The sequence below is a fragment of the Schistocerca serialis genome, chromosome 8, assembly GCF_023864345.2.
Source record: "Schistocerca serialis cubense isolate TAMUIC-IGC-003099 chromosome 8, iqSchSeri2.2, whole genome shotgun sequence".
Classification (NCBI taxonomy): domain Eukaryota; kingdom Metazoa; phylum Arthropoda; class Insecta; order Orthoptera; family Acrididae; genus Schistocerca; species Schistocerca serialis.
Window position 1 is genome coordinate 100,536,625 of NC_064645.1, and position 26,774 is coordinate 100,563,398.

Sequence of the window (26,774 nt, forward strand, 5' to 3'; positions counted from 1 at the left end):
ACTAGTATTTGTCCCTTCTTTCTTATTATTCGAACTGTTCTCTGCGAAGCTTCCCTTTTCTGCTGGAACAGCCCTCAAACATGCGTGGAATTGCTTTACTTCCGATTCACAACCGGGGGAGAAAGGCAGAAAATGACAGAAAACCGGCAGTTTACGGCAATAGTTACTTGAATTAATATTGCCTGATGATATAAGCACGCAATCGATAAATGGGGAGAGAGAGAGAGGTCCAAACAGAAGTGCTGAACGTGTCTTTATCGTATTTACTGGTTATCAAAGGGACTGGGGGTTGAATATGCTAATACGTGACCCAGCAGATATTCAGTCTTTGACTAGTCAGCTTGTGCTTATGGCATCCGACTTATTCTACTGATTTTACTGGGGTATTTTTCAGCATATTAAAGGTTCTTCTATTCACCATTTGGTTATTTATTAACTGAATGGACTGAATGACATAACATCGTGATCGACATACACCACCGTTAAGACAAAACTTTCACTGACACACAATACAATTAAGATACTTATTATCACTATGAGTGCACACTGCTTGAACATGTGAGGCAGTGGCTGGGTAAGCGTTTCGTCAACTTGCCACAATCCGTAATTCGTTAGTCTAGTGTGCATCCAATCAACTACACGAAACAGAAATCAAATATAGTAAGACAGGTATGTAATATAATAGACGGTGCTGGGGGAGAGCAAAGATTCACTACTCGCATTCAGATCTTTAACGGACACGAAGTTACCTTTTGCGTACAGGAAAACGTTTCACTTTCTAAACTACTTACTGTGTTCGCCTACTGTGCCGATGACCACGTGGTCTTGGTCAAACATATCACCCGGTATCCTGTTTCCAAAATCGACCTAACGCGTGTGTGAAAATGGCCGTGAAACGGCAAGGATTACTGAATCGATTTCGTTCGTCATCTGATTTTATCGGCGGTGGGAACAGTCGCTTTAAGAGCGTCACTGTACACGTGGTCCACTTGGAGTCTCATGGGTCACAAGGAACAGCGACGATATTCGCTAGCCTGAACGGAGATCTTATCCTTCGTTAATCTAGTCATTTCACACTCTGTAAGGGCGTGCAGTTAATGCAATAGGGGAATGTAAGAGGCTTAAACATCCAAACTGGCTACCACGTGGCGAGGAACAAGGAACAGAGTCCTCTACTAAACATTTTAAGGCAAATCTTAATTATTTTCACAGAAAACAAACATGAAGTCTTTCCCTATGCAAAAATGTGCTAGAAACAGAACGGATTAGTAAATTTATCAAATATTCTAGTACCTTCCTCCTGAATTTGGAGACAGACGTATTTCAGGTACGTCTGCTCCCTTACCTGTCTTCTTACACTCTACCCCTTGTCTGCCGAACTGGTGAGCACCTAAGGTTTTTTTTAAAGGTTTCTGATAGAGAGAACGCTATTTACACTTACAGTGAGAATGTACTTCATTTATTTATTTTTTTTTTTTTTTACTATGGGACTTAACATCTATGGTCATCAATCCCCTAGAACTTAGAGCTACTTAGACCTAACTAACCCAGGGACATCACACAACACCCAGTCATCACGAGAAAGAGCAAATCCCTGACCCCGCCGGGAATCGAACCTGGGAACCCGGGCGTAGGAAGCGAAAACGCTACCGCACGACCTTCATTCATTAAAGAGGGAACTGGAGGCTACTGGCATTTTTCGTGACCTGTCAAAAGCCTTTGACTGTGTGAACCACAGCATCCTCTTAATTAGATTAGAATATTATGGGGTCACCGGCAACGCTACGAAATTGTTTCAGTCTTACCTATCTAACAGGAAAGAAAGGGTGTCGTTGCGAAATACCTGTGGAGTAAGCAGTCATTCTCCATCTGAGTGGGAATAAATTATATTTGGTGCTCATCACCTTTTAATTTCACAGAACGGGCACATGATTATTGAAACTGAACAGTTCAAGTTTCTAGCTGTTCAGATAGATGGTAAGCTGTCGTGGAAAGCTCACGTTCAGGATCTTGTTCAAAGACTTAATACTGCCATTTATATTATTCGAACGGTATCAGAAGCCAGTGATCGTTCGACATGAAAATTAGTTTACTTGGCTTATTTTCATTCGCTTATGTCGTATATTATATTTTAGGATAACTCTTCCCATTCTAAAAGTATATATTTGGCTCACAAACGGGCGGTTCGGGCAATAGGTGGTATGAGTTCACGAACCTCTTGTCGGCCCCTATTCACGTGCCTGGGTATTTTGACAATGGTCTCTCAATATGTATCTTCGTTATTGTCGTTTCTTGTTACCAATATTAGTTTATTCCCAAGAATAAACAGCTTTAACTCGGTTAATACTTGGCAGAAATCAAACCTGCATTTGGATCGGACTTCCTTAACTCTTGTGCGAAAATGTGTGCAGTATACTGCTGATCCATTTTCAATAAGCTGTCACTCAAATTAAAAAATCTTAGCAGTAATCCACGTGCTTTCAAATCTAATCTGAAGAGTTCCTCATGGGTCACTCCTCCTATTTTGTCGAGGAGTTCCTTGAAAAATGAAGCTCACTCTTATTGTATTGCGGATAGCGTTTACTTAAACTTGTGGACTGACTTTTTTCAGGTTCATGAATTGTTATTTTTATCTGTTATTACTTTTATGCTGTAATTTCATGTACTGACACGTTCCATGACCTTGGAGATTTGCTGCTCGATTTATTCCTACGGAACTTCACGTGTAAATAAAAAATTAGTAAAAAAAAAATCTAGGTTCCATCTTGGATCCATTGGCTGTTTTTTGAGTACATTGAGCTCTCATCTGTTACATTGTCAGATGCTATGTTTGTTTTGTTTTCAGATGATGCAAACATTACAGTAATACTGCTCTGTCAGTACAGCAATTTTTAACCTCAAGACAAATTTCTGTACTACCACAGAAACCTTATTCACCAGATATCGCTCCTTGGGACTTTTTTTTTCTATATCCAAGAGTCAAATCGGCGTTCAAGTGACACCATTTCCAAACAACGCAAGATGTCCAAAAAGCTGTGACGAGGGACTTGGATGATATTACAGAAGATGAGTTCCAGAAATGTTACCATAAATGGAAGAAGCGCTGGAAGAAGTGTGTGCAATCAGAAGAGAACTACTTTGAAGGAGGCAACAATAAACTTAACCAAAACGGTAAGCAACTTTTTCTTTCACATCAATCTCATTAATTTATTGTCGCACCTCATATCTTAACAGATTCTTGTTAAACCAGCTTAAGTGAAAATGTTTATTAGATTTCAGTTTTGACAGCACTTTGTCACGACAGTCAAGATTAGGTATTATGTGTATGATAAATTTGTTAATAGTGCATGACAATGTTGCATTCCGACAGCGTGTTAATTCTGTAAATATTAGCTGTTCCAGTTTATCGCATTGTATTCACCTACTTCGACAATCTCCTGACAAATGATCAGGGTAATAAGTATTATGTTCAAATGTTTTATGTTTTATGTTATACTTTCTGACATGTTCCACACCTACGAGAATCATCTCATGTTTTGGGTATATGAAACGAAATATAATCTTACTGAGCTTCGGTGGAGGGGATGAACGCGCCAAAAGCTGCTGTGACCAACTTCTCCACCTCCAGGCTTTTTTCAGTCATACGAATATCTCTAGTCACTACCTGTTTGTGTCTTCTCTGCTCCCATCCCAGAGTGAAAGAAACTAATTTGGTATCACTCTGCAGAGCTTCTCTGCTACGAAAAGTCGTCTGCTTCCCAACCAACGTTGAGTACGCTCAGGAATAAGAGGGGAAGGACATGGGCAGTACGCACACAAATAGCGCTTCAGTACTAACCTTATAATAATAACTACATCTGCAAAACCTATTTACTATGTTTTAGACTTCTGTCATCTGTCGACATGGGGTTGGACGGCGCTCACGGCAGGGCCGCTTCATACGAGAAGTGGTGGAGCAGCCGCCTGAGTTGTTGCGTTCGCGTCGTCGCGACTTTAATACTATGACAGACAATCTTATATTGTTATGGAACGGCGCAAATGATGTCTTTTCAGTAGATCCGGGTTGTACCGGACAAAGCAATTTAGGGTTTATTTTTTTTTCTTTAACAGACAAATATGGAAAGTCACGAGGTAACTGTGACGAAAACAACACGAAGAAAGGCAAAGAAACAAGAGACTCCTTGGAACGACAGTCAGGGAAACGAATGAGAAGTATACGTTCCAAGAAGCTCATTGACAGACTAAGTTGTACGGGAAAACAATGAGGTGGCCATGAAACCGTTTTTAGGAAAGAAGTTGTTCACTAGAAGATCCACTTATGAATAGAAGACAATACTGTATAATTAATAAAAAAATGGCTCTGAGCACTATGGGATTTAACATCTATGGTCATCAGTCCCCTAGAACTTAAAACTACTTAAACCTAACTAACCTAAGGACATCACACAACACCCAGTCATCACGAGGCAGAGAAAATCCCTGACCCCGCCGGGAATCGAAACCGGGAATCCCGGCGTGGGAAGCGAGAACGCTACCGCACGAACGCTACCGCACGACCACGAACTGCGGACATAATTAATAAAACCTTCGAATAAGAGATTAAATGCCACGTTTGAGAGGGTGGGTCCATTACTATTGTGCCTATAAACAACGAAACAGTCTTTACTATACGCGTGAAACGTCGCGAATGATTAAAAACCTATTTTGAATTAGGCCTTTTACTGATCAAAACTTTAGCTTAGTAACTCTAAGTTAACGTTCCGGTTACCTGCCTTGATCGTTAGCGTAGTTTTCTGGCAGTGTTTTCCTCGCCGTGTTGATGCTGTCCGGCACGGCGTGTAGTTCGACAGCTTGATGTTGATTTTTTTTTCTTTTTCTTTCTTTGAGTGGTTTTTGTGCGTTGACTGCGCTTAGATGCTTATTATCAATACGTAGTGCTGCTGCCATCTTCGTCCTCGCTGATATTTTTGGCTGTAGTGCCATTGGTTGGGAGGAAGTGAATTTGTTAGTTTGCTGGCTGGTTCTTCAGCGGTCACTAGGTCGTGCTGCCATCAGATTATTTAATGTTACACTTAGCTGCCTGTCTCACCTAACCTGTTGTTAGCGTTTCCTCCCCAGGCCGACCCTTGGAACACTTCTGAGCACAACTGTTCTGTTGTTTTGGATTTTAATTTTCTTTGCTTCAAGTATTGTGCGAGTCCTTCAGCCGGGTATTAATTTGTTTTAATGTTCAGTATATGGCCTTCAGCCTACTTAAAGTTTGAAAGGTCTTTGTCTAAAACCTTTAAAATTTATTTACTGGAGTTCTTGTTATCCAGGCCTTAAGCCCTCAGTTCTATTTTGTAACTAAGGCCTTCAGCCGTGCGTATTCCTTTACGCAATTTCAATAACTTGTTTCTGAATTCTTTAAGGGTGTAAGTGTTTTTAGCAAAATAAAGTTTGTAGGTTTGTGCAACTAGCAACAACTGATTAGGGCCCCTTTCCACAACCTGATCCGATCTGTCCTGAGAAACCAGATTTCACTCTGTTCTGAATTTTGCTTCTTTGAGTCAGCTTTCTTCGGACCTGAACTCTTGTACTTATTTTAAGCCAATGTTTCTAACAATTTGCAGTCCACTTACACGTTTCTTCAAACAAAAATGCATTTTTTTACGTGTTAAAATTTCATGGCCAACAAAAATCTCCAATAATTTAATGCAAACCTCAGAAAAACTGTGATTTCGAAATAACTTACGTGTTCGATACTAGACGACCTCCCTTACTCATCACGCAAACTTCATTTTGTTGTAGCAACTTTAACTCTACTTTCCTAATTTTTACCCTTCACATCACTTGTGTGTAGAACAAAAAACCAGATATAATTTGCATTCGGATGTGTAATACCGCCACATTTGAAAAAGGACATGTTTGCAGCCAGAGCTCTAGCGAACTACACATGCGCAACATTGTAAGCGCATATCCTTCGTTGACGCCGCACCGGTAAACAGATAACACGATTCGGCACGATCGTAATTTTTAAAGTTAATTTCACTTTCGTTGATAGTTTCTCTGAAACAATGGTCAGCAGTTACTGTTCACTCAATTTGCAACTCACTCAGTATCCATAAAAATCGCAGTTTTTTGCGGCAGCATAAATGCTAACAATGGAGGCAAATTGAATTAATATTCAATGTGTCCAACATTTAATGTTAATCAGTGTGCAAACCTGTTTTTACTACACAAAATCTGACTGTGAACTGTATAAATGGAAGAGAGACTTAAAGTAATAAATAAGTGGAAAAATGAAACTTGCAAGACTGTGAAATAAAAAAAAAGTCTGAAGACTTACTCTACAGGCTGGCCACAGAGGCCAGATATCCCCCATTAATAACCATCATAAAGTCGCAAAACTTGAATAAATAATATGAACAATTATTTAGAGAAATTTTCTTGATGTATGGATCATGCAGGGCTGCTTATGAGAGGCAACACTCAATTACCAATGGAGATCTACGAGACCGGGCACTCTGAATCGGCACTGAGGTGAACACTGCTGGTTTCAAGGCTTCATCAACACGGTTCAGCAGATTCAAGAAATACGGTACAGGGAGACGGAGAACAACGAAGTTTACTTCATGTTCAAATGGCTCTAAGCACTATGGGACTCAACTTCTAAGGTCATCAGTAGACCTAGAACTACTTAAACCTAACTAACCTACCGATATCACACACATCCATGCCCGAGGCAGGATTCGAACCTACGACCGTAGCAGCAGCGTGGTTCCGGACTGAAGCGCCTAGAACCGCTCGGCCACCACGGCGGGCTTTACTTCAAGTGTTGAGGAGATACCACCAATTCGTTGCTTATATGAAGACGAAGCTTGCTCGTATTAACACATCTGCTGTACCTAACGCTAGTCAGTCAGGTCTTGTGAAAGAACAGCGAGGAAACCTAGGGGGAAAAAAACCAAGAGTCTGTTGTGCAATCGATTAAGTCGATGACACATTCGTAGACGACAATTCCGGTGGTAAGTTCGAGCGAATTACTATTTCTGCAGTTTTATATCTGTCTTCTTGTACCGCTCGGCATATTAAGACCGAAAATTTTTAAAAAATTGCTGTTTACTATCAAAAATCTTGTAATCGACGTACTAAAATCTGGGAAAATAGGAAACAATAATTTTTAACATTTCACCCGAAACTCTTTCTAAACAGTTGTAGAAATTAATTCATTGCCTTTGTTGAACTCTTGGCCTGCACATAACGATACCTGTATCTTTCATGAAGATGAAGAAAAGACTGTTGATATAATTCAGTTTCCCTCTGGAAGGACAACAGTGACTTCCGATAAAGAAGTTTTTCGACTGTGGAAATTGTCGAGCAATACAACTTTCGAGGTTTATCAGAGCAGTATTTTAAAATTGCAATCAATTGTCCATTAACAGTTTGCATCGCCACGTTTTACGAATTGCTGTATGTATACTTGGTATGCCACACAGTAAGCGAAGCAACGACCAGGACCATTTGTTACTCCACTGTAGTTTTGTCTAGATAAAGCGCGAAAGCACATTAATTTTTCTTTCGTTAGGCGTGCCTGGTGTAACGAAAATATTTGTTGTCGTTATTGATAAGACACTCCGGTTCCTGTTGTGACGACTATAGGGAATAAACAAGGAACTGTGTAATTGTAACTAAAGTATACATTACTCAATTTTTTTTATAAGAACGGTGTTACAGGAAGTGCTATAAATGATGTAGAGAATTTTAATTTTAAATAAATTAAAGTCACGATTGATGGAAGTGTTTTGTAATGTAACATTGGATACTTCATTGATGTATGTCCCCTGCTAGTCACCTTTGTAAGAATTACACATGCAACAGTTCAGCTGTTGATACGAACTTCCCCTTATTCAGAATTTTAATGATGAGTGACATTTTTGTATGGTTTAGGTACTTCAGATTCACTTATGTCACTCCGGATTTTAGCACTGGTCGGCGCTACATATACGCACACTTATCGAAGATGATCGCGCGCTAGGCAGGAACGAGTGTAAAAGGCGCTGTCATATTCGGTTGTTCCCGGGACAATAGGTAGTCACTTAAACAACTTAAAAAAAATACACTTGCAGTGCATATTAGCAGCTCAAATTTTGACAGTGCATTTCTTTCGTTATCTTACTCCTACATAAAAAAATTCAGGGTGAGTTTCGATATGTCGGATTTGACCATTTACTTAAGAGAAGTCTTGGTAATCGCACTTGCTTCCTCCCTATACGAGGCAGCAACGTTGCATCACAAAGGCTGAAACACAATGCGATGAAATCATTCTTTGATAGGGCTTTTGTCATTTTTAGAAATTAGAGCTTGTGGTTACAATTACTGTTAGACTTTGTGTTGCGATGGTCACGAATGCACAGTATACGAGATAAATGGAACAATGCAATAGCGTAGAGTATTTAGCTGTTTTCAATGTTTAGTACATTTCGAGGAGTATTTTCAAAGTAAACGTGTGCACCCGGGAAGATCATTTTGGGTTCATGATAAATGCAGGAACATGCGAGACAATATTGAGCCTATGACTTACTTTAGAAGATAGGTTGAAGAGAAGCAAACGTAAGTTTGGGTCATTTGTAGATCTACAGAAAGCAACAAAGATGACTGGAATACACTCTGAAATTTTCAAGTTAACAGGAATATAATATTGGGACTTAAGAGCTTCTTACAATTGTTCAAGCACCAGATTTTAGTTATAAGACTCGAAGGACATGAAGGTATTTGAGAAGGAGTGAGGTAGGTTTCTAGCTAATCCACCACGTTATTCAAGTTGTACATTGAACAAGCAGTGCAGAAAATCAAAGATTAATTTCAACAAGGAATGTAACTTCAGGCAAAACAAATAAGAACTTTGAGATGACTTTATAATTCTGTCACAGACAGCTTAGGACTCAGATGAACAGTTGAACACAATGGATAATGTTTCAAAAGAGGTTATGAGATGAAAATCAGAGAAAGTGATACGAGCGTAACTATATGTAGTAGAACTAAACCAGGTAACACTGACAGATTTACCAGGGCATGGTAAAAAGTAATATCTCCGAATTTTTACAACATTCTGCCAACCGTGCGGTAGTATTTCCAGTCCGCGACTGTAGAAATCACGTTGTTTTCAGGAGAAGAACTCGTTCAGCCATGTTCTGAGCACTTTTTCATCCAGAATGTACGTTCCTCCATGATTGTTCGATAGAGAGCGGAAAGAGTGACAATCTCAAGCCGCAAAATCAGATTAATAAGGTGGGTGCGGAATGACTTCCCAACCTAACTTCTTTATAGTGTTTTTCGTCAGTCCATCAGAATAAGGCCTGGCGTTATAGTGGAATAGCATCACTACACGCAGTCCCCATGGACTGTGTCTTCAAGACGTCCCAATTGTTGACAATAAATGTCAGCAACGATAGTTATAAATTGGGCAATCAGTTCATACACACATCGAAAAAAGTTTTGCATCACCTCGGTTCCGAGAGTTCCGGAACCGGTACAGAAAATTGGAATATAGATCAACATAAACATCATTCCACCCTTTTTATTTCTTATGAAGAACACACACTGCATGTTGTACCACCATACAGCGTGACCTTCAGAGGTGGTGGTCCAGATTGCTGTACACACCGGTACCTCTTAACACCCACTATTACGTCCTCTTGCATTGATTCATGCTTGTATTCGTCGTGGCATACTATCCACAAGTTCATCAAGGCACAGTTGGTCCAGATTGTCCCACTCCTCAGATCCCTCAGAGTGGTTGATGGGTCAAGTCGTCGATATACAGCCGTTTTCAGTCTATCCCAGGCACGTTCGATAAGTTTCATGTCTGGACGACATGCTGGCCACACTAGTCGAGTGGGTTGCGAATTAACGTCCATGAAAACGAATGCCTTGCTAATATGCTGCCGATATGGTTCCACTATCGGTCGGAGGATGGCATTCACGTCCCGTACAGCCGTTACGGCTTCTTCCATGACGCCCAGCGGCGCACGTCGGCCCCACACAATGCAACCCCAAAACAGCAGGGAACCTGCACCTTGCTGCACTCACTGGACAGCGTGTCTAAGGCGTTCAGCCTGACCGGGTTGCCTCCAAACACGGCTCCGACGATTGGTTGAAGGCATATGCGACACTCATCGGTGAAGAGAACGTGATGCCAATCCTGACCGGTCCATTGGGCACGTTGTTGGGCGCATCTGTACTGCGCTGCATGGTGTCGTGGTTGCAAAGATGGACCTCGCCATGGACGTCAGGAGTGAAGTATCGCATCTTGTACCCTACTGCACACAGTTTGTGTCTTAAAACGACGTCCTGTGTCCACACGAAAAGCATTACTCAACATAGCGGCGCTGCTGCAGATTCCTCCGAGCCGTAATCCGTAGGTAGCGGTCATCCACTGCAGTAGCAGCCCTTGGGTGGCCTGGGGGAGGCCTGTTTCTCTGTATCTTCTCCAAGTCCGAACAACATCGCTTTGGTTCACTCAGAGACCCCTGAACACTTCCCTTGTTGAGAGCCCTTCCTGGCATAAAGTAACAATGCGGACGCGATCGAACCGCGGAATTTACCGTCTAGGCATGGTTGAACTGCACACAACACGAGCCATGTACCTCCTTGCTGGTGGAATTACTGGAACTGATCGGCTGTCGGACCCCCTCCGTCTAATAGGCGCTGCTCATGCATGGTTCTTTACATCTTCTGGCGGGTTTAGTAGCATGTCTGCACTGTCAATGGGATTGTGTCTGTGGTACAACATCCACAGTCAACGTCAGTCTTTAGGAGTTCTGGGAACGGCGGTGATGCAAAACTTTTTATTGATGTGTGAAGTGCACGATACCGTCGCTCTTCCACCACATGCGTAACCTCTTTTGTCGATAAGCCCAGAACTTTGTACGGGGGAGTCGCTTTCTTTGGGATGAAGCGTTCTGATCCGTAGTTGTGTCCGGCTCTTATAAAAGCGCGCCAGGCAGAGGACTTTCGCTTCGCGTCTTGTGTCTGCAGTGGCGCTTTCGGTTTGACGCGCTGTTTGGATCGCTACCGCCCTCTGGCGGGAGGTGGAGCAAGTGTACAGTCGCCTGAGGATCTAGGCAGTACGTACTGGACTGACCGAGAGAGGTGGTGGCTCGAGCGGGGCACTGTTGTTGAGGGCCGTCAACTGCTCACCACGTGCTTTGGCAGACCTCTTGGCTGTCAGGGGCTAAATCTGCCTTGCCCGCATGTACGTGGCCTATGAAGCTTAGAAGCCGTGGTGCAGGAGATCAGCGCGTGGTACCGTATGTCTTCTTATCGGCCGTTGAAACCACTCGCAGTGGTTGGGTCTGACGAGCATTTGGAAGTGCGACGTGTTCCCGGCGCTGTGGTGGAGTGTGAGAAGTTGAGTACTGTTTTTATGTAACAGTTCTTCAAGTTCTAGTGAAGTGAATGAGTTTCTTCACCAGTGGTTTTCTTGGGGTCTTCCCACAACAGTTTTCGTTTGCCTGTCCGCGGGAATGTGGTAATTGCTTCTTGGTTGGGCCGTTTCATTCACATCACGATTGGGTGATTTAGGGTCGGTGTCGCGTGTGTCTATGATTCGGAGTCTGCGCAGGCACCGCCCTTGCTACATCTTCTGGTTTTGGGTAACTCGGGGAAGTGGTGGCTTGTAATGGAAGTTTTGGGGCTGATCTTCTGTGGCCCTGTAGAACACAAATAACTATTGCGCCTGTTGTGATTTGGGCCCCTTTACACGTGTCGCTCCCTCACCGAGCTAAGGAAAACTTTTTGGGAACTGCCTTTAATGTGAAGGTTTGTGTGCTGGCATATTCACATTTATCTTGTAACAACTGACAGGTGTAATATAAGTTATTTAACTGGCGAGAGACAACTATTTTACCTTTAGTACAAACTAGCTACTTAAAGGTAGTTTTTGACGGAATTGTTCTCTTATAGATATAACAAGTTTAAAATCTTACTATTGGGAACTTGTTAACGTCATACCTGGCAATCTCCTCTTCATAAAGAAAATTTGTCAGCTATTCGAAATCGTTTTTAAAATTTTTTTAACTGCCAGATTTAAAAATTTATTACTGAGAAAACCTTTTAAAATAAAAAGATAACCTTAGCAGTGTGTGTTATTTCACGAGCTCCTCCTGGCCCCTACATCCACGATAACGTTTTTGGAATAACATGTGTAGTTGAGTTGTTGTTTGTGAACCGCCCTAATTGACGGTTCACGTTCCTTTCTCTTTCTTATGTTAGCATAAAGACACCATTTATCGCCACCAGTAACAGTACAGGATGCGAATGGTCGTTGCTGTTCACGAGCCAATTGATGACGAACAAGCAGTGATGCACATATGGTTACCCACTAGCTGTTGTGATTTTAGCTTAGAGCATAAGGTACCCATATACCCGATCTTTTAGCCTTCTCCATTGTATTCAGATGCCGGACGATGGTGGAGTGATAACACATCATCAACACACCGTTCTCGTGTACTCTGAAGTGGATCATTGAGGATTAAGGCGTTTAAACGACATTCATCAAACCTCTTCCTGAAAGTGGATTGCTATTAATGTCAAAACGATCCTCCATAAAACGAGAAAATCACTTTCTTGCCGTGCTCTGTCCAATGGCATTATCCCAGTCACCGCGCAAATGTTTGATGCTGCGCGTCACCCCTCCATTTAACTCAGACAGAAAAATGCGCCGGAAATGTTCCGATTTCTCCACTTGGCACTCTATTTTCTAGCGTTCACAGGTTCATTCACTATCTCCAAACGACAAAGTGACATATATAATTTTAAAAAGCAACAGTGAACTGCAGATATGACACGACAATAGATAAATAAACCCATAGCAAACGGAGTACCAACACGCGAAACAAAAATACTTCAAACTTATCCACCAACCTGATAGCTTCTAGTCAAGAACCATTATAAAAGCGGAATTTTACTGTCCGACGGTGATCGAACAGTCAGTGAAGTCGACCATTTTAAGCTTCTAGGGCAGAAGGCTTTCTTTGAAGTATCACGTTGAAGATCTTGTGCAGTAACTGAACGCTGCTCTCTTAACTGTAAGGATCATTTCCACCGTCTCTGACACTGAAACGCGGAAGTTGACAACGTTCTGACGCCTCGTACGGTGCTGTATTTTGAGACAGCTCTGTGCACTCAACAAGAATGTTCCTTAGCCCGAAATAACAGACTTTTCTGCGGTGTCAGTTCGCGAACTTCGTGTGGGGCCGTTGTTCAAGTGTCTAGGTATTTTAGCCTTGCTGTTCCTGTGCATACAGGGTGTTTCAGAGACATTAAATCAAACATCTAGGGGTGGAAGACAGTGTCATGAGGGAAAGCTTTTGATAGAGACGAAATGTTTGCTGACATTTTCCAGTGACGGTTCTCATCTTTTCGTACTGGTCCTGCCCATGAGAGGAGCTGCAACATAGTGACTCTGCGGCGCTCTTTGCCTTGTCTGTTGCCTGCAACTCAGCCATGAGATCCGTATGAAATGGTAGTAGGCACAGAAAGATTAAAGTCCTGTTTCTCTCTAACATACGTTTCTTCGCCTAGAGATACTCATTCTCATTGTCGAAAACCTAACAGTTTATTGGCATAGGGAGTATGTGGCACATATGATACGTGAAATCTCATCGTCCCAGGGTCTGGAAACACCGAAGGTTGCGTAGCTTCACCTGGAATTTGCAGCGAAGATTTCGCCTGTGGCAACAGTCATTCCCTATGACGTGTTCTATTACCATAGACTAGCCGGCACGGTAGCTCAGCGTGTTCGGTCAGAGGGTTAGTTGCCTTCTGTAATAAAAAAACTGAGTAAACTGATCAACGACGAACTGAAACGGTTGTCTTACGATGTCCGATCCGAGCGGATGCAACGAACGAAAGCGAACAAAATGAGATAAAAAAAATGACGATTGATTCAATGTCTCTGAAACTATACGTTGTCATGGGCTTTGTTGTTGACAACATTGTCTCACTTAAAAAGAAACTGAAACGTTCATTCATCTACGTCTACATCACACGCCGCAAGCTTTCTCACGGTATGTGACGGAGGGAACTTCTGGCACCACTAATGACGCCTCATACCCTTTTCCATTCTTGAACGGAAAAAAGATTGCCTGTAATCCTCTGTATTAGCTCTAATTTCTCGAATTTTCTCTTCGTGGTCATTATGTGATTTGTCTGTGGGAGGAATTAATGCGTTGTCCTACTCGTTCTGGAAACCGCTCTCAAAGTTTCAATAGTAAACCTCCCCGTGATGCACAACGCCTCTCTTCTAAGGACAGCCAGTGCAGTTTCTTGAGCATCTCGGTAATGCTTTCGCGCCGACTAATCGATCCACTGACGACTAGCGCCGCTCTTCCTTGGATCTGCTCTACCTCTTCTATCAGTTCTGCCTGACAAGGATCCCAGAAAGATGAACAGAATACAAGCGTCTTGTAAGTCACTTCATTCATGTATGAATTATATTTCCTTACGATTTTTCCTACGAATCTCAGTCTGGCATCTGCATTTCCTATTTTATGCGCTCATTCCACTTAAGATCGCTCTGAATAGTTACTGCCAGATATTTTGCGGTAGATACGGTTTCTAGCAGTTTCTCATCAGTAGTGAAGCTGTAAAGAAGTGGCTTCTTTCCCTATGTATGCACAATATGTTACATTTATTTGCATTCAGGATCAAGTGCCAGAACCTTCATCAATCTTCTGCAGATCATTCTGCAAATAGATACTGCCTTCTGGCGTTGCTACTTTGTTATGGACAACCGCAAGTCTTAAAAAGCATCCGACGCCTTTCACTAGATCATTTATTTGTAAACCATAACTTCCATATCACACTTCCTCGGGTATTCAGGAAATTACACTCACATCTGTCGACCTGTTGAGTTCTGTCTGCAAGGAAGTTTTAAATCCAGTCGCAAATCTTGTCCGATACTCATAGGTGGCAATTAAAACATATAGGTGAAATGGCCGCAGTTTTACTTTTGTGCTATCTGGGCCAATGTGGCTGAAAACTAGTAACTGATACTGTCGATCTTGTGGGAGAAATTTCTGCATAATATTGAATGAACAGAGGCAACTAAATCTGAGAATTTGATTTTCTCCATAATTTAATTTCTGTGCTGACACACGTTATCAATACGTTTTGTGGACTCCATTCCATGCTGTCAATACAAATCATTTAAATGACACCACTTTCACATAGATTCGGCTTCGCTGCTCTGCTGTGCTAAATATAATAACTTCTCTTGGTGAAAATATCTGCAACGCAGGACGATTTTTTTGAAAGAACTGTTTCCTCTGTTTATACAAACTGCAATCACTTTCATCTGAAATTGTCCGATGTGCTCCCGACGTGTTCTTCTTCGCTCTTTGCTGGGACCTTATCGCGATTGCTGCCCCTTTTTCCACATGTTCATCACAGAGACAAATATATAGCCTCTTTTTACGTAGGAACCATTTGGAAAGTTGATTATACGATGTGTGTACATAAGCTGAAACTGGTAAATTTGTAGCAAATATGAAACACGCAACACCGAAATCGTTTGTACTTTCCACTGGGTGACTATTAAATGCACGTAACTGTGAGATGAGGTCACCAATCTAATGCACGTTCTCAAGCACTTATTTCATCACATAAGGTCCTTGTTTTTAATTGTACTCATTAAAATGCTTCATTGATGAAAATAGTAAAAAGTTCAATGGTGGAATTAAAATTCAAGGTGAAAGGATGTCAATGATAAGAATCGCTGATGACATTACTGTCTTCAGTAAAAGGGAAGAAAAATTACGGATTTCCTGAATGGAATGAACAGTGAAATGAGTACAGAATATGGACTGAGGGTAAATCGTAGAAAGACGAAATGAGAAGTGCAAGAAATGAGAACAGCGATAAACTTCACGTCAGGGTTGATAGTAGCGAAGTAGAGGAACTTGAGGAATTCCACTGCCTAGGCAGCAAAATAACCCATGACGGACGGAGCGAGAAGGGCATCAGAAGCACACTCTCACTGGCAAAAAAGGCGTTCCTGGCCAAGAGAAGTGTACTAATATCAAACATAGGCCTTAAACTGAGGAAGGAATTCCTAAGAATGTAGTACTGCATTCTATGGTAGTGAAAAGTAGGCTGTGGGAGAACCGGATAAAAAGAGAATGGAAGCATATGGGACGTGGCGCTACGGACGAATGTTGAAAATTACGTGAGCTGGTAAGGTAAGGTATGAGGAACTTGTGGGCAGAATCGGAGAGGAAAACACTGACAAGCAGAAGGGACAGGATGATAGGATAACTGTTAAGAAATCAGCGAATAACTTCCATGGTACCAGAGGGAGCAGTAGAGGGAAAAAACTGTAGAGGACGATAAAGATTAAAATACATACGGCATATCCGCCAAGTAATTGAGGACGAATGTTACGAGTGATACTCAGATAGTGCACATGCAGGATAACTGTTGAAAACATGTGACATAACGAAAACTGTTTGTGTACCTAAACGTATGTAATTAACGTACTCTTGCTCATTTTCGGTTGTTTTTTATAGTTAGTAGACTTATACTGACATTCATGTATGTTTCGTTTAAATTTATAAGAATTACGTCATGGGGGCTCGTGTAATTAATTGCTGGGAAGAAGTTGCAGAAGATTCAGAATTTGGAGAAAACTCCGATGCGGATGATATAGCTACTCTCTCTTCTTTTCAAATATTAGCACGGTAACTGGCGGTTGTCTGGGTAACACAGTGTCAAGGAGATATGCGGGTGAAACGTTTGGTATAGATTCATCCGGTAGATTGGAGTGTTTACCTGTGCCTAAAGAAGCATTTTATGGAAGTCTTGAAACTGACGTGGCAGTCAATGTAGATTTATATGCACGGTCTAAAGTTGGTTGTGAGCTCTTCCCTTTGGGATACATCTTCCTCGTGAGGGCGTATGTTAACTAACAAAAGTTGACAATGATAGTGTCCTGCAGATTGTTTTCAAACTCACCACTGAAACAACCACGCTTGATATTGTGCACCTGGCTGACTGTTCTGATTGATTACCAACCCATAACTTACAGTGCACTTGGAAACACATAATATATTGAGCAGTTTTACTGATTACTGTTTGGATAGGGTACATAATGACCTAGCAGTGGTTTTTCTGAGTACGCCATTTTGACACTTCGGAGCGTTAAAATATATCTTCGGTTGTCCAAGATTTCTTCGCATTCACCTTCTCTGTCCAACTACTGTGATTCCCCTTTTTATAGACTTCAATTCGCTTTCAACGTAACTGCCTACTGTGGTATTTATTGACACTATTTGCTGATTCATAGTACTTCCGGCAAATAATTGAGGACGAATGTTACAGATGCTGCTCTGAGGTGAAGAGGCTGCCACAGGAAAAGAATTTGTGGCGGGCCGCATCGAACTAGTCAGTAAGCTGACGCCGCCCCCACCGTCCCCCCCTCCCCCACCCTGTCTGTGATGCAGCGTGAAGGGTAACCGCAGCCATGGTCTCAGAGCTGACAGTCCATGCTGCTGCAAACGTCGTCTAACTGCTCGTGCAGATGGTTGTTGTCTTGAAAACGTCCCCATCTGTTGCCTCAGGGATCGAGACGTGGCTGCACGATCCGTTACAGCCAGCCGGCCGGAGTGGCCGAGCTGTTCTATGCGCTACAGTCTGGAACCGCGTGGCTGCTACGGTCGCAGGATCGAATCCTGCCTCGGGCATGGATGTGTGTGATGTCCTTAGGTTGGTTAGGTTTAAGTAGTTCTAAGATCTAGGGGACTGATGACTTCAGAAGTTAAGCCCCATAGTGCTCAGAGCCATTTGAACCATTTCGTTACAGCCATGCGGATAAGATATGACAGGCATCTTATCCGCATGTCTGTAACGGATCGTGCAGCCACGTCTCGATCCCTGCTAGTGATACGAGGCCGTTGGGATCCAGCATGGCGTTCCGTATTACCCTCCTGAACCCACCGATTCCATATTCTGCTAACAGTTATTGGATCTCGACCAACGCGAGCAGCAATGTCGCGATACAACAAACCGCAACTGCGATAGGATACAATCCGACCTTTATCAAAGTCGGAAACGTGATGGTATGCATTTCTCCTCCTTACACGAGGCATCACAACAACGTTTCACCAAGCAACGCCGGTCAACTGCTGTTTGTGTATGAGAAATCGGTTGGAAAGTTTCCTCGTGTCAGCACGTTGTAGGTGTCGCCACCGGCGCCAACCTTTTCTGAATGCTCTGAAAAGCTAATCATTTGCGTATCACAGCATCTTCCTCCTGTCGGTTAAATTTCGCGTCTGTAGCACGCCATCTTCGTGGTGTAGCAATTTTAATGGCCAGTAGTGTATGTAGTGTAATGTTATGTGCCCCCTGCTCTAGTTTACAGAGTATGTGTGTTTGTGTGTGTGTACACGTTAGTGGTAGCTCGGAAAATGTCGTGGGATCTGTTGCAAGAAGTAGACCATCGTTTATCATGTTTATGCTCCAGCTACCAATGGTTCAAATGGCTCTGAGCACTATGCGACTTCTGTGGTCATCCGTCCCCTAGAACTTATAACTACTTAAACCTAAATAACCTATCACACACATCCATGCCCGAGGCAGGATTCGAACCTGCGACCGCAGCGGTCACGCGGTTCCAGACTGAAGCGCCTGGAACCGCTCGGCCACAACGGCCGGCTCCAGCGACCAATGCTGACTGCAGTTTTGACCCCTTCTTTACAGTTTCTCACTTCGGCACCAAAATTTATCAAACGGAAAGTAGATTTAAAAGTTCCTGGGTATCACTGCATTGTAAATAAATACCAACCTGGAAAGATGACATCGATTTTGATCAAATAACGGCGTATGCCACCTGGAAAACAGTTGATTTCCGGATAATAGTTTCAGCATCGGCCGCCAACAGATGGCGTAGTGGCATAGCTAGCAGAGATCCATCTAATAGGTAACGCTCACAGCCAGAAGGCTCAGTGTGGGGCAAATGTCTGAAGCAAGCACGAAACCATGCCACGGAGACGATCTCGTGCTTCCTACAGCCAAATGAGCGAGTTTGAAAGGGGTTATATTGTAGCTCCTATTGGCGGCATGGTCCGTTTGGAGAAATGCCACGCAAGTCGTGTTGCGTCAGTCGTCTAACGATGCTGGTATCGCTGGTCATGCGATCATTCTCACACACGTGGACGATGTTCGACGTCCATGCAGCACAGACACGCCAGAATCGTCGTATTGTTATAGGAGCAGTGACAGCTCGTACTCTGCCACATCAGAGATAATAGGGCTTGTGAGGCCATACGTGTCACCACGAAATGCTGCAGACCGGTTGTTAGAAGTGGGACTAATGTCACGCACGCGTCTAATCCGTCTTCCACTCACTCCACAGCATCTGATGCCGTCAGAGTATCACTTGGAGGATGGAATGTCGCGGCAAGGTCTTCAGCAATGAAAGTAGATTCTGCCAGCACGACACAGTTGGTCGTTTGCGCATCACATACGATATAGACTGGAAGGGCGCTGTCTCGCCGAGTGCAATGGCCGCTCTCCAGGCCTCGCAACAGGAAGGTGATGCGTTATTCCAACAGGAAAATGCTCGCCCACATACTGCCTGCGGAACTCAACGTTTCCACCTATACCTGTCCTGATCAAATCTCGCCTGCCAATATGACTTCCATTTTTATGTCAGTCAGTGTCTGTTGGATTATCACTTTTTGCTACGAAAGTCCATTAGCTTCAAGATTGAGATTATGTGTAGTGTGTTTCGATCGGTAAAATCGTAGGCCTTCTAGAATATAACAGTTTCTGAAGCGTCAGTTACGAAAGGTATAAGGCTTAAAAGTCTGGCGCAACTTGCCTATTCGTCTACTTCTTTCTTCTCTATTATCTTTTATATGGCAGGTCCTTAGTGTAATATTTTAGTTTGATGAGTTAGTCCTTCCTTTATTATCTCCAAAATATTCGTCGATCAGTTTTCATTCTGTCTTCTGCGTATAAAACTGTTGCTAAACCTTCCGTTTTTTTCTGTGTCGGAAAGGGGACTCACATGGAAGGAAATCCAAGTAGCATGAAATGTAAATTCTGAACATTCCTCTATATGCCGGGAGATGGTTTATCCGACATTTTCCCTGAAAATCATTGTAGATATTGGAAATATAAATGTGTCCTTCACTGGTCGTGCCAGTGCTGCTAGATCACTTTAACATAGACATGGAGAATTTTAGGAATAGATACTATAGGAAAGTTATCCCTCTTATTGCCATGTTACCTGAGACTCACGTGAGTGCAACGCTGCATTTCTAGAAGCCTATCCGAAGGTGCTGACTGCTTCAGACAAATGACGAGGTAGCTCGTCAAACATATGTCTCGCAAGACTCACACTCAACTCGCTCTAATTTCATACCTCATCTCAATTATTGTGCTCGCATTCGGGAGGACGACGGTTCAAACCCGCGTCCGGCCATCCTGATTTAGGTTTTCCGTGATTTCCCTAAATCGCTCCAGGCAAATGCCGGGATGGTTCCCTTCAAAGAGCACGGCCGACTTTCTTCCCCGTCCTTTCCTAATCCGATGAGACCGATGACCTCGCTGTCTGGTCTCCTTCCCCAAAAACAACAACAACAACATTATGAATAGTATAGTCCTTGCAAACTACGCTCTAGACAAATGTGCCCCTTCAAGATATTTTTCCCTTTTCTCTATTTTTTTTAGCTTATTCTGCACAGATCCGGTCCTTAAAAAGATCTAATGTTAAATGGTGGGGAACAACCATACCTGTCCGTAAGTGTTGAAGTCTGGTTCTTACGAGGCAGTAATTGTCTGAACAGAGTAGTCAGTGACATCTGGTTTGAGCTCTGAGCCTTACAGTATACGAACCACGTTTTACTGAACATCGAACAAGCTTACTGTAAGCTGGTGGAAGTCAAGAGTCACAAGTGATAGCTTGTAGGAACATTCCAAGATCCCGCCTGTGGCAGCCAGTCAATATTCCAGGATTAGTGATTCTTTATTTGATTCATTTTTTATCGCTTCAGCCGCTAGTGGGCAACTGTCTTCACTTTTTTGGTTCCTTTTCTTTCGTCAGGATTCCCTCATTATCACAAAATAGTTTTCAAAAAATGCCCAGGTGCGGATGCAGAAACCGATCAAAATTAGTGGCGATGAAAAGAGAATCAGTGTGGAACGAAATGTGATACTGGAGTACAGAAGTCCTACTGCTATACTAAGGAATGATGAAGTGCGTATGAAGTTCTATGAGTCAGCAGATAGTGTCATAATGAACACCACAGTAGGCATTTATGTTGAAGGCGAATTGACGTCTATAAAAAGGGGAATCACAGAAGTTAGACAGAGAAGGTAAATCCGAAGAAATCATGGGCAACCGAAGATATATTTTAACGCTTAAAAGTGTCAAATTTGCGTAATCAGAAAAACTACTGCGAGGTCAGTATGTACCCTATTGGAACAGTAATCATTAAAACTGCTCACTATATTATGTATTTCCCAGTGCACTATAAGTTATGGGGTGGTAAGCAATCATCAGTGAGCCAGGAGCATAAAATCATACGTGGTTGTTTCAGTGGTAAGTTTGAAAAAAACCTAAAAAAAAAAGGTTCAAATGGCTCTGAGCACTATGGGACTTAACTTCTGAGGTCATCAGTCCCCTAGAACATAGAACTACTTAAACCTAACTAACCTAAGCACATCACACACATCCATGCCCGAGGCAGGATTCGAACCTGCGACCGTAGCGGTCGCGCGGTTCCAGACTATAGCCAATAAAGTAGTAAATAGTATGGAAGTACAGTGGTAAGTATACAGGGTGTCCCAAGAAGAAAAAAGTTTAGGGATGTGTTTCACACTGTCGAAGATGAACATGTGCTCATAGCTATTTCGCTATGCTTTCTAGACCCCATGTTAACTGCACATTATTTTCTTCGTTTGGTCCATACTACCTCCTTCCAAAATATGGAAAGCAAAGTCCTTTCAGTAGAAGAGATCCTTTTGATAGTATCGAAGATGAACAAGTGCTCATAGCTGTTAAGGTATGCATTTAAGTGCCACGGTTCCTAGACGTTTTTTTCTTGTTTTTGTGTAAGGAAACTGCCCCTAAAATATTTATCAGTGGCACTTGAAGGACTAATTGATCGACAGAAGGAGTGAAAAGAGTGTTCAGGAAAATACAGGCATAAAGCAATATAACTCACGAATGTAACAAAAAGGAAGTCTAGGGAAGCCGAAACTTAATTGCTGCAAGGAAAACGCGAAGAAGTCTAAAGAGAAATGGTTGTTGGAAGGACTAATTCAGCAGATAGGAAATTCAAAATAACCTTTGGTGAAATTCAAATTAACGTCAGCATTAATAATACAAGAGGAATTGCACTGTGAAAAGGAAAAGAAGCGAGTGGGTCGATGGAGATCCTACAGTGGAGGCCGCTAATACGGAGAAGATGATGCGACAGAAGAAGAAATGGAAGTCGATACGGAAGACCTATGAGAGATTCAGTTCAACAAAGCTTTACAAGATATGCCATCAAATATGACGGAGACGTCGATCATTTCAGAAATTCATTTGGTGTTTGGGGGGGGGGGGGGGGTGAAGGAGGGGAGAGGAGAAATAGCAACAAAACGACTGTTCAATCTGTAAATCTGTAGATATGCCATTAGGTTTTAGGAAAAGTATCATTCACACAATCCCCAAGATAGCAAGACCGGGTAAGTGCCAGAACTACCCCACAGTCGCCTTAACAGTTGATGCTCAAGGATAATAGACAGAAGAATGGAAAGAACAATTAAGGAGCTGTTAGATGAGGCTCAGGTTAGCTTTAGGAAAGGAGGCAGTTCAGACGTCACGTTTGATAATGGAAGCAAGATTTAAGAAAAATCATGAAACCTCCTTGAGATCTGTCAATCTACAAAAAGCATTCGACAATATAAAATGGTTCAAGGTCCTCTAAATTCTAAGAAATTATTTGCAGGGGAAAGTGGATAACGTACAACACGTACATAAACAGACATATATAAGTAAGAATCGAAGAGCAAGAACGAAGTGAACGGATTGAAAAAAGTGTAAGGGAAGGGATGTAATGTTTCACTTCTACTACTCATTCTATACGCTGAAGAAAAAATGACGGAAATAAAACGGAGGTTCAAGAGTGAGTTTAAAATCCAGGGTGGACAGCAAATATAAATCACTGACCAGATTGCTATCATTATCGAAAGTGAGGAAGAATTACGAGACTTGTTGATGAAATGAACAGCACGATTAACACACACTGTGAGTTTAGAGGAATCAGATGAAAGACTAAAGAATGTAGAGTAGCAGAAATGATAGCGATAAACGCATCATCAGAATCGGCAACAACGAAGTATAAGCATGAAGGCATTCCGCTACCTTGGAATCAAAATTGGACAAAAAGCGGACTGTCACAGGCAATGAGTGCAATCTTAGCAATGAGAAGTCTACTAGTGTCAAACACCAATCTTATTAGCATTTTAATGTTGCGAGAATACTATTCTTGTGGTTCTCATTATCTCATTGGACAGAACCACCACTTCAGTTCTTTATGCTCTTCTTCAGATACCTAGCTACTGGTTTACTTCCTGCACCCATGAGGCTTGGATCTTTCAGTTGTCCTAGTAAGTCAATACCTTACGTACAGCCCTTTCTGGTTTCATTGTTTTAATTCCTCCATTTATTTGTTATGTCTGAGAGTTTCTCGAACTCTTCATATAACTGCTTGTTTGATCTCAAGGGCGATGTAAATTAATCTGGTGGTAACTTTTTAATCCTATATGATGTTCTCTAGTGCGTATAAACATTCAAGAGCGACTTCAGCAGTATCTGAAGTTGGCGCGATAAAGAATTGAATTTGGACTGTGTTCTAGCATATTCTGAATACTGTGCCCGTCTTTCTGACTCTCTCTTCGGCTGTTGCCTTCTGGCTGAAATCGGGGCGAGAACTGCACCTAATCTTCAGATATATTGTGTTCCTTTGGTATCACACTGTCTTCGTTGTCCTGGTTGAATCGTTTTCGCCAATGTTCACGTATTTTCCCATTTGAAAACATATTTGCAGCCCTACATTTTATTTTTGTATTTTTTTATGAGTGGAATGTCCGAATTCTGCGCGAAAAATTCTACAGTATAAGCGACAGCTAAGAGTCGAATTTAAGCCCATGCTTTAGATAAGCGTGATTCCGCTTGAGATATTGTGATGACAAGTTTCTGTCTATGATTCTCGTGTCAACTGTCCTGGATACGGTCAAACGGAAGCGGTGAGAGGCAGTATCGTTGTCTTACTCAGACTTTCATTTCAAATCGTTCTGATTCATTATTTACTGAATTACATTTCCTCTCTTACTGTTTTCTGCTGTAACGCTGCTTAAGTATGCATTGCTTTCCGCCACCAGCAACATCAAGCGAGCAACAGTCAGATATCTGCTGCGCCCGGTTCTGAATTTTTTAGCAGCTCATCGTTTATTCCTCGTTCATCTACAGGTGGTGCGTTTTCCCGTTCCTTAACGGGGATGCTATTACACTTGCACACCAAGCTCTGCCTTATTTAGGAACAGAGGCAACTGTGCGACCGCAGCGCAGTCAGTGTACCTATAGTTGCGAAGTGAGCAGCAGAGAGGGTGCGTGCCTGTACCTAGAGGTCACTTTTGTGAATCGGTGAGTTTGTTCATGTTCAGATGGCAAAGTGATGGCACGATGAGGTAGGGAAAATTGCACACTTTTACGGTTCAGCTTCGCGAGATTTCCCGTAAATATTTGTTTTATATTGCCGTAATGTTGTAATTGTAATTCAGTGGTTTTATTTAATAAATTAACGTACAGAAATTGTGTATAATAGGAATGATGAAACAAACTTTTAATTTCTGTATGAAAAACATTGTGAACATATGGGATGGCGAGTGGTCCTAGTTTAAAAATGCTGACTGTTTTCCAGCGATGTAAGGACCGGGCTTTTAATCCACTCAGAAAATGAAAAAAAGACAAAAGAGCGAGAGAGAGAGAGAGAGAGAGAGAGAGAGAGAGAGAGAAAGACAGAGAGAGAGAGGGGGTAGAGAGAGAGGCGTGGGGACAGGGGAGTAAGAGAGAGAGTTGGGGGGAGAGGGGAGGAAGAGAGAGAGAGAGATGGGGAGAGGGGAGGAAGAGAGAGAGACGGGGGGAGAGGGGAGAAAGAGAGAGAGATGGGGGGGGGGGGAGGGAAGGGAGAGATAGAGATGGGGGGAGGGGATGAAGAGAGAGAGACGGGGTGGAGAAGGAAGAAAGAGAGACGGGGGGAGAGGGAAGGGAGAGAGAAAGGGGGGGAGAGGGAAGGGAGAGAGAGATTGGGGGGGAGGGAAGGGAGAGAGAGATTGGGGGGAAGGGAAGGAAGAGAGAGAGATGAGGGGGGATGTAGAGAGAGATGGCGTGTATATGAGAACATATCCCCAGTGCAAATGTAATGAAGTACCTTGAACTCTTCCATTCCAACCAGCATGGATTCCGAAAACATCGGTCATGTTTGCATTTTTTCGCATGACATACTGGCATTCTGAAAGCTATAGATCATGGCAGTATTTCGTAACTTCCAAAAAGCATCTTTCTCAGTATTATGTATACGGTTATTAGCGAAAATATAGTCGTTAAGGAACCATGCGTAGTTCATAACACGACTGAGAGAGAATGAAGCACGTTTCAGTGGATGCATAGTAACCTACAGATGTAGAAGTAGCTCCAGTTGCAAAAAAATTCAAATGGTTCTAAGCACTATGGGACTTAACATCTGAGGTCGTCAGTCCCCTAGAACGTAGAACTACTTAAACCTAACTAACCTAAGGACATAACACACATCCATGCCCGAGGCAGGATTCGAACCTGTGACCGTAGCGGTCGCGTGGTTGCAGACTGTAGCGCCTAGAACCGCTCGGCCACCCCGGCTGGCTGCTTCAGTTGCACCCCAGGGAAGCGTGATGCGTCCCTTGCTGTTGGTGTAATGTATTTATGACCTTGTGGACAATATCAGTAGTAACGCGAAACCTTTTACAAACGATATAGTTATCTGTAATGAAGTTATGTCACACTAAAGCTGCACAAATATTCTGTCATATCTTGATAATTCCAGAAGGTGCAAAGATTGGCAACTTGCTCAACACGTTGAGTATAAAATTTTGCAAGTGACAAAAGGAACGACGTAGAACTCTACGACTAAAATATCACTGGGGCACATTCGGAGTCGCTCAACTCAAGCAAATGCTTGGATGTACAAATGTTAGCAATATCAAACGGAATTATCACGTAAGGAAAACAAGAACCGAAACGTAAATCGTCGCATCAAATTATACTTAGTAGCATTCAAGAACGAACCTTATGTAAGGAAGCGATGAGGAATCCAGTCACGTAACAGACGACATTCCATATGCACACAATTTCAGTACAAGCCGTTTGTGTGGTACAACGACAAAAGCCTACTGGAAATCAAGAAATACGAGATCAATTTTAAATCCCGTGTCAATAGCACTCAACACTTCGTGTGTGTGAATAGCAGGTTATGTTTCACAAGAACACTGTTCCTTAAATCCGTGTTGACTGTATATTAGTAGGCCGTTCTCTTCGAGGTAATTCATAATTTTCGAACACAATGTATGTTCCAAAATACTGCTGCATATCGACGTTAATGATTTGGGCCTGTAATTTAGTGGATTACTACTACTACTACTACCACCTTTTGTGAATATTGGTGTGACCTGTACAACTTTCCAGTCTTTGGGTACGGATCTTT

At 42.5% G+C, this 26,774-nt stretch overlaps 1 protein-coding gene across 1 annotated transcript in view; it reads right to left on the reverse strand.

The window, feature by feature from the left end:
* Positions 1-26,774, reverse strand: part of LOC126416851 (uncharacterized) — a 1,707,974-nt gene that overhangs the window by 1,356,149 nt on the left and 325,051 nt on the right. The window lies entirely within an intron of this gene.